This window comes from Bufo bufo, chromosome 7, assembly GCF_905171765.1.
Source record: "Bufo bufo chromosome 7, aBufBuf1.1, whole genome shotgun sequence".
In the NCBI taxonomy this organism is placed as follows: domain Eukaryota; kingdom Metazoa; phylum Chordata; class Amphibia; order Anura; family Bufonidae; genus Bufo; species Bufo bufo.
Window position 1 is genome coordinate 221039765 of NC_053395.1, and position 13437 is coordinate 221053201.

The 13437-nt window shown below is 47.9% G+C and overlaps 1 protein-coding gene across 3 annotated transcripts in view; it reads left to right on the forward strand.

Annotated features, from left to right (window-relative positions):
- The first annotated feature begins 1135 nt into the window (after positions 1–1135).
- Positions 1136–13437, forward strand: part of TTLL4 (tubulin tyrosine ligase like 4) — a 41268-nt gene continuing 28966 nt past the window's right edge. For all 3 annotated transcript variants that reach the window (XM_040440463.1, XM_040440465.1, XM_040440464.1), the window contains exon 1: positions 1136–1274. The gene's annotated coding sequence lies outside the window, so the exon portion shown is untranslated. The remainder of the gene's footprint in view (positions 1275–13437) is intronic.

Sequence of the window (13437 nt, forward strand, 5' to 3'; positions counted from 1 at the left end):
TAAATAGAGAAGGTTAAATGACCCTAATAGGGTCCGAAGTCGATTCGCTCATCCCTAAAGAGGACCCGTCTCCTCTCCGGAATTGTCTGTTTTAATAGCTTCATGCATTCCCCATGTAATAACAATTCTGGAGCCTCTATGTTGTTTTATTCCTCTATTATTTCTACTGGAAGTTATGAATGAATTGCTAGCAGTCTGCAGTAAGGGTACAGAGGGGCGGTAACAAGTTAGGGGTGTGTCCCCCAACTTCGCAAAGTAATAACTTCGGCTTTTCGGACCCAAAACATTCCAGTACTGTACAGAGCGCCCGCTCCGTACAGTATTAAACGTAAGTTTTATGTAAAATCGATTCGCTCATCCCTCGTCCTCTTTAAACATGTTCTGCAGATAAATGTCCATTATTATGAGGTGATGAGCACTGTCAGGTCTCTATGTGCCCTGTCCACGCTGTGCCCTGTCCACCCTGTGCCCTGTCCACGCTGTGCCCTGTCCACGCTGTGCCCTGTCCACCCTGTGCCCTGTCCACCCTGTGCCCTGTCCACCCTGTGCCCTGTCCACGCTGTGCCCTGTCCACCCTGTGCCCTGTCCACCCTGTGCCCTGTCCTTGAAGTCTGTGCAACTTTTATTATTGTCGCATATATACAGGGTGCACCTAGCCTTTCTGCTGCCTGAGGCAAAAACTGAAACGGCGCCTCTTGCCGCTGAGGCAATCGCCTCACCTGGCCTCATTGGTGGTGTACCCCGTGTGTGTGTATATATATATATATATATATATATATATATATATATGTATATCTTTTTTTTGTTTTTTGTTACACCACAGAGCAACAGGGCCCTGCTATGTCTGACACTGTGTATTGATGACTCGGCTCACACATCACACGCAGGCAGAACGTGTCTTTCATGTGGCAGGCACCGCAAGCGAACGCTTCCGCCGACTTCATCCTCCATAAACGCGGAGTTAACGGGGAGTACCAACATGGCCGCCCTTGATGCAGAGCACGGGAAACACCCCCCCCCCCTTCCTTGCTGATGAGTGTACAAAGATGGTCTCCAGATGGCGCCTCGTAAGTCATCGACCACGCCCAATCACATGACCTTGTTCGGATTCCATTGGCTGCTGAGCGGCTGGAGCCGGAAGTGACGCAGGGCGCTTTTTAAGCTCAAGTTGCGTGGTTGCTAGGAGAGGGGAGGCCGCCAAGCCCGGGATCGGCGGGTGGAGTGCAGATTGTGAGGTTCCGGGCGGCGCGGGTCCTCGCTGCTCTGTGGTGTGGGTGAGTCATAGACGCGGGGTGACCCGGACAGTACAACGGCTTTGCGTTCCGGCATTTTTCTTGGGGTCACTGGGTTATAATGGCGGGGAATTGGGCCGCAGCAGAACCATGTTTCCAGTCAAGTGACTGTGCTTACTACCAGTCACCGTCTGTCATGTATATGGCAGTGCATGCTGGGCCTTGTAGTTGGGCAGCACTTTGGCAGTGCTGACAGTTTTATTTGTTTTGCTGGGAGTTGTAGTACTTGAGGCACTTCAGGAAATGTTGCTTCAGAGGTGGCTTCCAAGTGACTAAAGGACTACGACTCCCAGCATGTTCAGCCGCAATATGTTCTCACAGCGTGTCACACATCTGTTCTGGGTTCGGGGCTCGGTGCTCTGGGGTAGGTTAGTGCACGTTGCAAGGCCGCGGTATTGGGTTGAACGTAGACCTGGGCAGGACTCGGAGCTAGAAGTTTGCTGATGTGTTTTTTTGGTAATTTTTTCCCGAATCTTGGTGTATGGGGGTCCAGTTCAGTCTACCAGCCAATGCTCCCGTTGCCCCCCTCAGTAGGACTCTGTGCAGTCCGCTCCGCATCCGGAGAAACAAGTCTAATGAATAATCCTTTCGAGGTTCTTTAAACAAGTGTTCCTCCTCCAACTGGTGCAAAACTACAACTCCTAGCATTCAAAGGGTTTCAGGACAGATACGGATGGACCTATCGTTATCAGATGAGTCGGGTCTTGCATCTGCGGCAGAAACCCCTACAGTATACACCGGCGTATGGCTGTGTGCAGAGCTGCAGTATGGCGGTAAAGCCACTGCGCCTTGTCTGGATTGCTGTGTCCGGTGACTGATCGGCAGGGGATCTGATATTGATGACCTGTCCCCAAGATAGGACATCGCTATCTGTGTACTAGGAAACCCCCTCGACGGCGCTTTACGCAAGTTTTTAAGGTGTTTTTCTGCACTAGCGCTGCTTGCAGTGTTTTTTACAGTAAAAACGCCAGCTCCAGGTGTTAGCGGAAGGTCTGCGGGAAATATGAAACTTGTTGGGACACACAAATAAAACAGATATTATTTTTATTTATTTTTTGCTCCTGTTTTGTTCATTAGGTGGCATTTTTTGTCTTTGCGGTAGTAGCATAAGGGGCTTTGAGACGTAGCGTAAGGGGCTCTTGGTGTTTTTCAGGCATTTTCCCATCACCTTTTTCTACAGGACGATATGCCAGTGGTGTGCTCCACAAAAACATGACCGAGATTATGTTTCACCCTGGCGTTATGTTTCGCCCGCTGCCGTTCATCGTATCCAGCATAGCCTGAAATGGCCGAAGGTTCCATTGACTATAAAAGAATCGGCAGGTATCCAGTCTGTTTCTGGCACGAGTGCCGAGGTTCTGCCGGACCCAAAAAAACCATGCTGCCATTAGTCGATGGGCTCTGGCTACACCTTTTTGATTATTCCACTGTTCCAGCAGCCACGGCTTCTGTCTCCACTGAATCGGAAGCGCTGATGTTATCCTTCTTGGTCACATGACTACTGCAGCCAATCGCTGATTGATTTTTTTTTTTTTTTTGTATAGAAAGGTGATGTCGGCTCTGCTTTCATGCATTTTTTTTTTTATTTTTCCAATGTAAATTGGCGAACGGCTTATGGCACACAGTTATTTATGTGGAGGTCGAGCATTTACTGTATACATCGGAAGCATTTCTTGGCGTGTATGTAGAACATAAAAAAGAACCGGGCGTAACAATGTTCTCAGCTGCCCGTCGCCCTCTCCAAAATCAAGCCTTTTAAAGTAAGGACTCAAACAGCGGAAAAGCAAAATACGGATACCGGCCGTATGCGTCCTGCGCTTTCTTTGGGCTATGTTGTAGAAATACCTATTTTTGTTAGCAAAACAGGCAAGAACAGGACGCTCAATAATTTGCAGAACAGCCGCACGGATGGGGTCAGCACGCTAATGACATCTGTGTGCTGTCCACATTTTTTTTTCTGTCACACCGTGATGGCCTGTACTCTCTACACAGCTGCGTTCTGTTCCCTGGGGCGTCACCCCCCTTCCCCCCGGGTGGGTTGTGGTTTTTGGGATGGTATACGTAGATCCTGTGAATAGACGTTTGTGGGGATAGAACTGAACCACCTTGTTCAGGTCGCTCTGGTCACGTTGTGGAGACGCGTGTCAGTGTATGTTCTGCCCACCTGACACCCTGCGCAAATACAGAACATGAGCCCGTTATCAGCCGTTGTCAGGAACACGGGTGATGGTTGTCAGTGGACACTGCCTATGTCCACATAAGATTATCACAAGGATTGCCTGGAGATCGTGGAGGAAGTAACGGAACCGCGCGGTTAATGTCAGCGCAGTCGGATTAGTGGAAGGCTTCAAGATCTTCTCTTCTGGTGCTGCAGTCTGATGGGCTTGTGTTTTTTCAGTTTAACTCCTTCAGGGACAGGTCATTTTCCATTTTTTTTAAATGTATTATATTTTTTTGGTTATTCCCAGAGTTATACATTTTTATTTTTCTAGGAGGGCTTGTTTTTTGCAGGACTAGTTATCGTTACTAGCTCATGAGCAGGCGCCATATTTCAATACCCGACTTCCTCTGTAAATTTATGGTGGACGGTCAGGAAGGGGTTAAAGGTGTTGGAGGTATCCGAAACGCACCAAGTTTGCCACTGTCGTCTCCCCTGTGTGTGTATTGCTGCGAACAAGGAATACAGTTATACCTGGATTTTACACCGATGCCGGATCGTATTTTCTTACGGTTATAGGTGGTGTCTGACTCGGTCATAGCCCTAGCAGCTCTTGTGAATGGGATAAAATATCAAAATCGTCGCCCCTTCTGTCCCCTGCAGCTTCCAGCTCTGAGCTGTGGTCCTCCCAGCTGCTGTTTGGTTTCCTTGGCTGCAGTGGTGACGCCCTGTATCCTGCTGAGACCAATGATTGGCTGCCCAGTGACCTCTGTGCCCCAACGTCACCGCTGTAGCCAGGAAGAGGTTGTCAGCAGCGAGGAGGACCATAGTGCAGCGCTGGAAGCATCAGGGGAGAAAATAGGAGTCTGACTAGTTTTATCACATTTACAGGGGCTGCCCGAGCTTATGGAACGGTCTACCCATGTAACAAGCTGGTTCCAAACTTTCCAGTAACAGACGATTAGTGAGTGCAGCTCTGGAGTGTACAGGACATAGCTCAGGATTAGTAATGTATGTACACAGTGACTGCACCAGCAGAATAGTGAGTGCAGCTCTGAAGTATAATACAGGATGTAACTCAGGATCAGTACAGGATAAGTAATATAATGTACACAGTGACTGCACCAGCAGAATAGTGAGTGCAGCTCTTGACTAGTTCAGACTGCTGTCTAGTGGCCAGGACTCGCAGGACCAAGCAGCTGTTTGTATGAGGCCTAAGGATGAAGGACTTTAGGAACCAGTTGCACATATCCTGGAGACAAGTGGACTTTGTGTCGCACCAATCTAAAAATGTAGGTGATTTTACAGTCCCATTGGCCAAGTGTCATCTGGAATTTCCTCCGCTCTGTTCTACACTGAACCCTCTCCCAACAGTAGTAATAGAGCTGGCCTTTAGGCAAACATTGCAGATTTCTGAGGTTCCGGCCATGTTGGATTTCAGCATGCACGATCCTTTCATTTTCAGGATAGATGAGTTGCAGGCTGATACATTTGACAGCAGTTTGCTCATCTCTCCCTATTCAGAACACACATTCTAGGCTGAGCCCCATATGTATGTGGGGTTGGGGGGGGGGGGGATAATTGGCAGCTTTGTAAAGTGTACGGTCACCATGGGGCCACAGCCTTGTCTATCTGTATCCATGGAGTAATATGGCTGAGACATTGTCAGGCGCTGTCCCTTTTAATGACGCAGTGCTGTATTAGGTCTCATGTTTGGTTAAAACGAAAAACTCTCCTCTTTCCAGTCACCTTTTCGTTTTCCTAATTGGCGCATCACACGGATTCTTGCGGCCATATCTCGGCAGCTCGCTGTGCGCGGGGGCAGGGAGGGCTCCCGTTATAACATTGACACTGGTTCAGCTGGACAGCCTAAACTGTTGTAAAGCTTTAATTCCAGCAAGGATTTGGTTTTGCCACTTCACTCCCAGAGCCGTGTTCTGCTGGCGGCCGAGCTGGGTGGTTGCAGGAAGCTGCTGGAATACCAGTGAGGTCGCGTCAGGAGTTACAGCTGGATCTGAGCCGGTCAGCGGCCTGAACGGAACGCGCTGAGTCAGAGGCACGAGCAGCACTTAGTGCAGAGTCTGCTGGGCTTATTCTTTTACAACTTATTTTTTTTGGAAGGACAACTTGAGTATTCTATCAATAGACACAGGCTTTATGCTTTAGACCATATTAGTCTAGCAGTTCACAAATCACGGATCCGCTAAATACGAGTGAAGTCCATGTGCAGTCCGCTTTTATTTCTCGAGGACCCTTGACCCACATTCTGCGGACATATTATCTTCTTGCGGAACGGGCATACGGATGCGGAAAGCAGGTGGATGAGCCATCTGCTTTCCACGTTCATATCTCTGTTTTGCAAAAAGATAGAACATGTACTAGGTTGCAAAATGAGGACCATGGACCCACTCAACCCAAAAAATGCAGAGACGGCACAGACTGCGGCCCTATTTTGCAGATCCACAATTGGAGGACTGCAAAATGCATACGGTCGTGTACGTGAGGCCTTATCGAGTATCCATTAGTAGTGTCTAATTGTGCCGATCAGATCAGTTTTTGTGAATTTCCTGTAGACTATTGTTGTAGAAATATATCTAGTTGTAATCTGCTCTCCAATATCTTTGTGTAAGGAAATGTAAACCCCCCCCCTTTCCTTCAGCCGCAGTCAGAGACGGACACAGGTGTTACCATCTTTCTTGAATTCTTGCTGAGCACTCCTCCTCCTCCCTGCCCAGTGTTTCTTTTATTTACTCACAAAAGGTGTAAAAGGGGCTGGCCCAAGACAAGGATACAGGAAGTGATGACATACAGGAAGTGATGACATACAGGAAGTGATGACATACAGGAAGTGATACTTGTCAAAGGACAGGGAAGGGCATTAATGTGGCTGGACAGACAATGCACACCCCATCCCTGTATAAGGAAGGATGAGTCATGTCCATTGTCTGATCAGCCAGGTGGCCGCCCATCCCCCATCACTGTCAGCATGGACCTCATCAGTGGCGTCGCCAGGGGGGGGGCCAGAGGGGGCCACGGCCCCCCCTACATCAAGCTGTGCCCCCCCCAACTAAAATGTCCCCCATTCATTTTGGTACTAGTGTTGGTCTCCTGGTCTGTGCTGCCTGCTGCGCACTGTGTAGGCACTGCTACCTGACATCTTCTTAAGTTCACACATCTCAGTCTGATGATCTGACTGAGTCTCGGTGCACGGTTGCCGTACTGCCGTTGCGGTCTCTGTCTCACTCGTCTCTTCTAGTCTCCACCCACCGCCGCCGCGCCGCATCCTCAGCCCCGCCCCCGCCCCCAGCCCCATACTAGTTGAGTCAGTCAGACTCAGTGGCAGTGCTGTGCAAAAATCAGCGCGCCGCTAGTCGAGACTAGCTCAGCTGATCTGAATTCATTCAACTACTGGCAGCAGTGGGGGGCGGCGCTCCTGCTCCTAGGCGGCGGAGGCAGCCTGGCCTGGGCCAGGTGCGTGACGTCACCGTGAGCAGCCCGCCCATTGCCTGTAGTCCTTGCTTAAAGGGCTTCTACCACCAGATTTGGTCCTATTTAGCTGACTGACACTAGCGATGTGCTAGTGTCAGCAGTCCATAACAGTGTTCTTACTTATCATGTGTCACCTTAAAAACATACTTTTATAGATATGCCTCTAGGTGCTATGTGGTCTATTCAGCACCTAGAGGCTCCATCCACTAACCATTTCAGCCGCCCATCGCGTCCCTCCAGCCCGCCCCGCTCCTGTTGATTGACGTGAAACTTCTTTTGTATCTCGTACCAATTCCTACGCCTGCGCCGTGCGCTTCTGTATTCGGCGCAGGCGCAGTGAGTGAATGCCGCGCTCCTGGTGCCGGCTTCCTCACTGTAATGTAGTTGGCGCAGGCACAGTGAGGAAGCCGGCGCCGGAAGAATACAGAAGCGCACGGCGCAGGCCGGGAATTGGTACGAGATACTGAGAAGTTTAACGTCAATCAACAGGGGCGGGCTGGAGGGACGCGGTGGGCGGAGCCTCTAGGTGCTGAATAGACCACATAGCACCTAGAGGCTCATTAGCATATCTATAAAAGTACGTTTTTAAGGTGACACATGATAAGTAAGAACACTGTTATGGACTGCTGACACTAGCACATCGCTAGTGTCAGTCAGCTAAATAGGACCAAATCTGGTGATAGAAGCCCTTTAAGCCAGCCAGGGCCAGGCGAGACTAGAGACTGACTGAGACAGACGAGACAGTGTGTGGCCTGGAGTGGCCCTACCGATACCGAACAGACAGACTGGACTGAGACTGACCTAGTGGTGACGGTGTGTAGCAACTTGCAAGCAGGACACTCAGGTTAACTTAATAATATAAGGTACTACAACGTACAGGTAGTGACTGAGTGGACTGACTAAGTCTCTTTCTATTCTAAGGGTACTTTCACACTTGCGGCAGTGTGATCCGGCCGGCAGTCCCGTCGTCGGTACTGCCCGCCGGATTCGCTGATCTGCCGCTGACTGTCTCTCCGCTTGTCATGCTGACAGACGGATCCGCCTTGTGCATTTTTTCACATTTTTACCGGTCTGCGCATGCGCAGGCCAGAAGGACGGATCCGGCATTCCGGTATTCTAATACATTCCTATGGGAAAAAATCTCGGCATTCAGGCAAGTCTTCAGTTTTTTTCGCCGGAGATAAAACCGTAGCATGCTGCGGTTTTCTCTTTTGCCTGATCAGTCAAAACGACTGAACTGAAGACGTCCTGATGCAAACTGAACGGAATGCTCTCCAATCAGAATGCATGGGGATAAAACTGATCAGTTCTTTTCCGGTATAGAGCCCCTGTGACGGAACTCAGTGCCGGAAAAGAAAAATGCTAGTGTGAAAGTAGCCTAACTAGAGAGATTAGATCTGACTGACTGAGTCTGAGAGGAGAGCTGGCTGGCGGCTGCCCCTGAATCTTCCTGATTTAAAAGTTAAAGGGGTTCTGCACTTTCATTTAACTGATGATCTATACTCTGGATAGATCATCAGCTTCTGATCAGTGGTGGTCCCAGGTCAGACACCCGGGTCCCCCGCCGATCAGCTGCTTGAGCAGGCAGCGGCGCTCCAGTAGCGCCGCGGCCTTCTCACTGTTTACCGCCGGCCCAGTGATGTTACGACTAGTATCAACTAGCGTGGGCGCGGCTAAGCTCCATTCAAGTGAACAGAGCTTAGCCGCGCTCAGGCTAGTTGATACTAGTCGTAACTCGTGACATCACTGGGCCGGCGGTAAACAGTGAGAAGGCAGCGGCGCTACTGGAGCGCCGCTGCCTGCTCAAGCAGCTGATCGGCGGGATCAGAAGCTGATGATCATCAGTTAAATGAAAGTGCAGAACCCCTTCAAAGTTAATGTCAGTGCAGCCTGGATGATTACAGTGTTTACTTTACCGTTTAGAGAAATCATGTTCAAATGTGAGCGGTGGGGAGGGTGATCTGTGGTCTGTGGATGTCATGAGTCATTACACTGTTATACGGGGGGGAGATCTATGGATGACACTGTTATAGTGTTATAGGGAGGAGGATCGGGGGTCTGTGGATGTCATGACACTGTTACGAGGGGGGGGATCTGTAGATGACACTGTTATAGGGAGGGGGATCTGTAGGTATTGGGTAAAGTATCGCAGCATTTCTAAGCATACTTGTGTAAATGTATCGTTGTTATAGCTGCCCCCCCCCCCCCCTACTTTTATCCTGGCCCCCAGTGTGCCCCCCCAAAATTTGAAAGCTAGAGACGCCACTGGACCTCATTCAATATTGCTCAAAGCGACCAGTATCTAGTGAAGATCATTCTACTGGTTCTTATAGGTTTGAGATTATCTGCAAGACATTGCTACGGCTATTGTCAGTATACGGTACTTGTATACAGACAAGGCAGATATGCATGTCTTAAAAGCAGCTATGTATCCAGAAAGGGATAGCGAAGCCGCAGCAAAGGTATAATATGGAGAGACAGATGACAATAGGGAGACAGATGACAATCTATAAACACACACACATCCTAAGATAAAATTTCCACAACACTATCGTTGAGAGCAGCATTGCGCGCTCTACCCATCTCCTGGTGGACGCACGTTCTCGTGATCATTGGATGTGGATAACGCTTTGTTCAGACATTGCTGTTATAGACTTGCAAAACCGTGAATACAGCCTGGAGACTTTTTTAGATCCCAAGACCTACTTGTGCTTTATATAAATTATTGCGTATTCTAGTAAGGCTACATGCACACGACCATATGTGTTTTGCAGTCTGCATGTGACATCCGTGTTGCGTCGTGTGTTGTTGTGTTGTGGTGTGTGTTTTTTTTTTTTTGTTGTTTTTTTTGCGGATCCATTGTAACAATGCCTATCCTTGTCGGCAAAACTGACACGTTTAGGATATGCTCTATATTTTTTGCGGGGCTACCGAACGGACATACGGATGTGGACCGCGCACGATTGAAATGAATGGGTCAACTTCTTATCCTCAAAAAGAAGGACACAGAAGCAAAATCCGTTTGTGTGCGTGAGGCCTAAAGCTTATGAATCCACTTCATGCCTCCGCCCGCAAGGATTTTCATATTGGAGCCAATTTTGAGACGAGCGGGAAAGGGCGACGTGGGATCCCTGAGTGAACGGCAGTCAGACATTTAATCCGCCGGCTAGAAATCCACCCTCATTAATATGTTCGAAGCAGAGGAAAGAATTAATTAGTGTTCTGTTGAGCTGGGTTTTGTGTACTCTCACTAATTTCTGGGATAATTGTCCTCCGGTTTCCATGTTCACAGCCCTGTGACTTCATTACCTATCAGACTGAGCCTCATGTTACACAGAGCGGCTTTTCTGCCTCGTGCACCTATATCCAGTGTGTGTATGTTTCTTACCTCTATTGGATATTCTCATGGAGCAATTTCCCGGTTGCTGTGGACACTTGCTAAGGCTTCTTTCACACTTGGGTTGCCGGAACTGCCTGCCAGAACCGGCAAAAAGTATGCCAACTGATGGTATTCGTAAGACTGATCAGTCTTAAAAATGCATTGAAATGCCGTATCCGTCTTTCCGGTGTCATCCGGAAAAACGGATCCAGCATTTCGGTATTTTGAATGCCGGATCTGGCACTAATACATTCCTATGGAAAAAAATGCTGGATCCAGCATTCAGGCAAGTCTTCAGGTTTTTTTGGCCGGAGATAAAACCGCAGCATGCTACGGTATTATCTCCGTCCTGATCAGTCAAAAAGACTGAACTGAAGGCATCCTGTACGGATTGCTCTCCATTCAGAATGCATGGGGATAAAACCGACCAGTTTTTTTCCGGTATTAAGCCCCTAGGACGGAACTCTATGCCGGAAAAGAAAAACGCAAGTGTGAAGGTACCCTAATTTGTTTGGGTTTCTTGAAAGTCTGTAACCAAGGGGCACATCTACTATAGTGTCTGCGTCTGTTTTTAGGAGTAAAAAGTCTGTTTCCGACTCTTAGCTTTTTAAGTCTCATTTACCAACTGATTTATAATATTTTTTTTCGCCTATTTTGAGTTTTAAGACTAAGGCCTCTTTCACACGGGCGTCATGTTTTTGGCCCGGATAAGATGCGAGTGCGTCGCGGGAAAATGCACAAATTTTTTTTTTTCTGCACGAGTGCAAAACACTGTAATGCATTTTGCACGCGTGTGAGAAAAATCTGCAAATCACAGAAGTTCAGGTTTGGGTTAGGTGTTGTGTAGATTGTATTTTCCCTTATAACATGGTTATAAGGGAAAATAATAGCATTCTGAATACAGAATGCATAGTACAATAGGGCTGGAGGGGTTAAAAAAAATAAATCAATTTAACTCTCCTTAATCTACTTGTTTGCGCAGCCGGCATCTCTTCTGTCTTCTTCGTTGTGCACAGGAAAAGGACCTGTGGTGACGTCACTGCGCTCATCACATGGTCCATCACATGATCTTTTACCATGGTGATGGATCATGTGACGGACCATGTGATGAGCGTAGTGATGTCACCACAGGTCCTTTTCCTGTGCGCAGCAAAGATGAAGACAGAAGAGAAGTCGGGCTGCGCAAACAAGTGAATGAGGTGAGTTAAATATAATTATTATTTTTTTTAACCACTCCAGCCCTATTGTACTATGCATTCTGTATTAAGAATGCTATTATTTTCCCTTATAACCATGTTATAAGGGGAAATAATGATCGGGTCCCCATCCCGATAGTCTCCTAGCAACCGTGAGTGTGAATCGCACCGCATCCGCACTTGCTTGTGATTTTCACGCAGCCCCATTCACTTCTATGGAAAACGCACAAAGAGCAGCATGATGCGATTTTCACGCAAAGCACAAGTGATAGAAATTAATGTGTCTGGATTCAGTGCGGGTGCAATGCGTTCACCTCACGCATTGCACCCGTGCGGAAAGCTCGCCCGTGTGAAAGGGGCCTAAGGGTCCTTGCACACGACCGTATGCCCTCCTAGATATACAGTCCGTGAGCGGGTCATATGTCCCGGAGCGACATTGATCGTGCGCAGGGGAGCGCACAGCATCATAGGTTACTGTGATACTGTGCACATCGGGTCGCCTGTGGGACTGTTGTCCCGCACTCAAAATTATCTGATGATTACAGTATATAGTCCCGCGTGCGGCCCGATGCACGCAGCATCATTGTAATCTATGATGCTGTGCGCTCCCGTGCGCACGATCGATGCCGCTCTGGGACATATGGCCCGCTCACGGACTATATATCTCGGAGGGCATACGATCGTGGGCAAGGGCCCTAATTCAGAAGTCTTAAAACGTTTGCACCTATTTTCCAACCCATTTTATGTAGGTACGCCTGGCGTACTTTAATGGAGACGTGCGCCTAATTTCAGCTCTCCTGCACCACAATTTAATGCGCACACTAGACCAGTCTTGGTGATTTATGAATCTGTCGTGCAAGAAAACAACCACTTAGGGGTCAGACTTAGACCAAAAAAGACAAACCTGATTTATATAAGGATAATAAATGAGGTGCAAATAAAGGCAAATGTTGCCAATACGCTTGTTTTCAGTTTTTTTTTTGTTTTTTTTTTACTCCAAAAAAAGTGAGCTTGATAAATGTGCCCCATAGTGTCTTCCTTCTTCGATCCCCAGCAATCAACTGTAATCTATGTGGAAACCTTCTATGTCTCTGCAGCGCCACCACAGGGGGGGATAAAGGACACAGTTCTCATTCAAATCAGTGTTATACAGGACAGGTCATCCAATGCTCTTTGTAACCTCTCTCCACCTTGGGCCAAGAGACGAGTGTCCTGAAGGAGGGCCCCCCTTCTGTTTACTCAGAATTTCCCACTAGGATCTATGAAAATGGGTTTTCTAAACTGTAGAGCCACCTGCACATGTTGCGCAATAGGTGCATTTCCCCCCCCCCCCCCCCCCACGCATTCCCCCCCCCCACGCAGAACAGCAACGTAGTACAGTACCAGCAAAGTGTATGAGAATTCCCAAATCATGTCTCGAAATTTAAGTGGATCTTGTGTGCGCTCACCTGCATCCGCCTTAAAGGTGGCAATCTTTTATTTATTATTGCATTGTACTCCTTTTGTGCTAAAATCATTACTTCAGTTGGTCTTTATTAAAAATTGTTGAGCCGTTGTCCCTGCACAGCTTTGAGTTTATCTAGTAGCTGGTTCTGAATTTTTCTCTCCGTCAGTTGGGGAGCTGATGGGCTCCTTATCTCTGCTCTCTGACCTTTTATAAACCCTCATTATAGCTCAGTCCTCATTTAAGCCACATTCTTATCAGTAACATAAGTGTTTGACCTTTTTAGTAATGTATAGATAAGGTTTATTAGATGACAGCACAAATGTACCAGTCGTGCAGCTAGACAAACGGTTAACCCTTTGTGACAGAACGGCTCAATATTTTTAATAAAGACCAACTGAGAATTTTTTTTTTTTTTTGGTGCAGATTTCATGTGAACTTTCTGCACATAAACCAACACCATCTGTAGGTACCTTTTT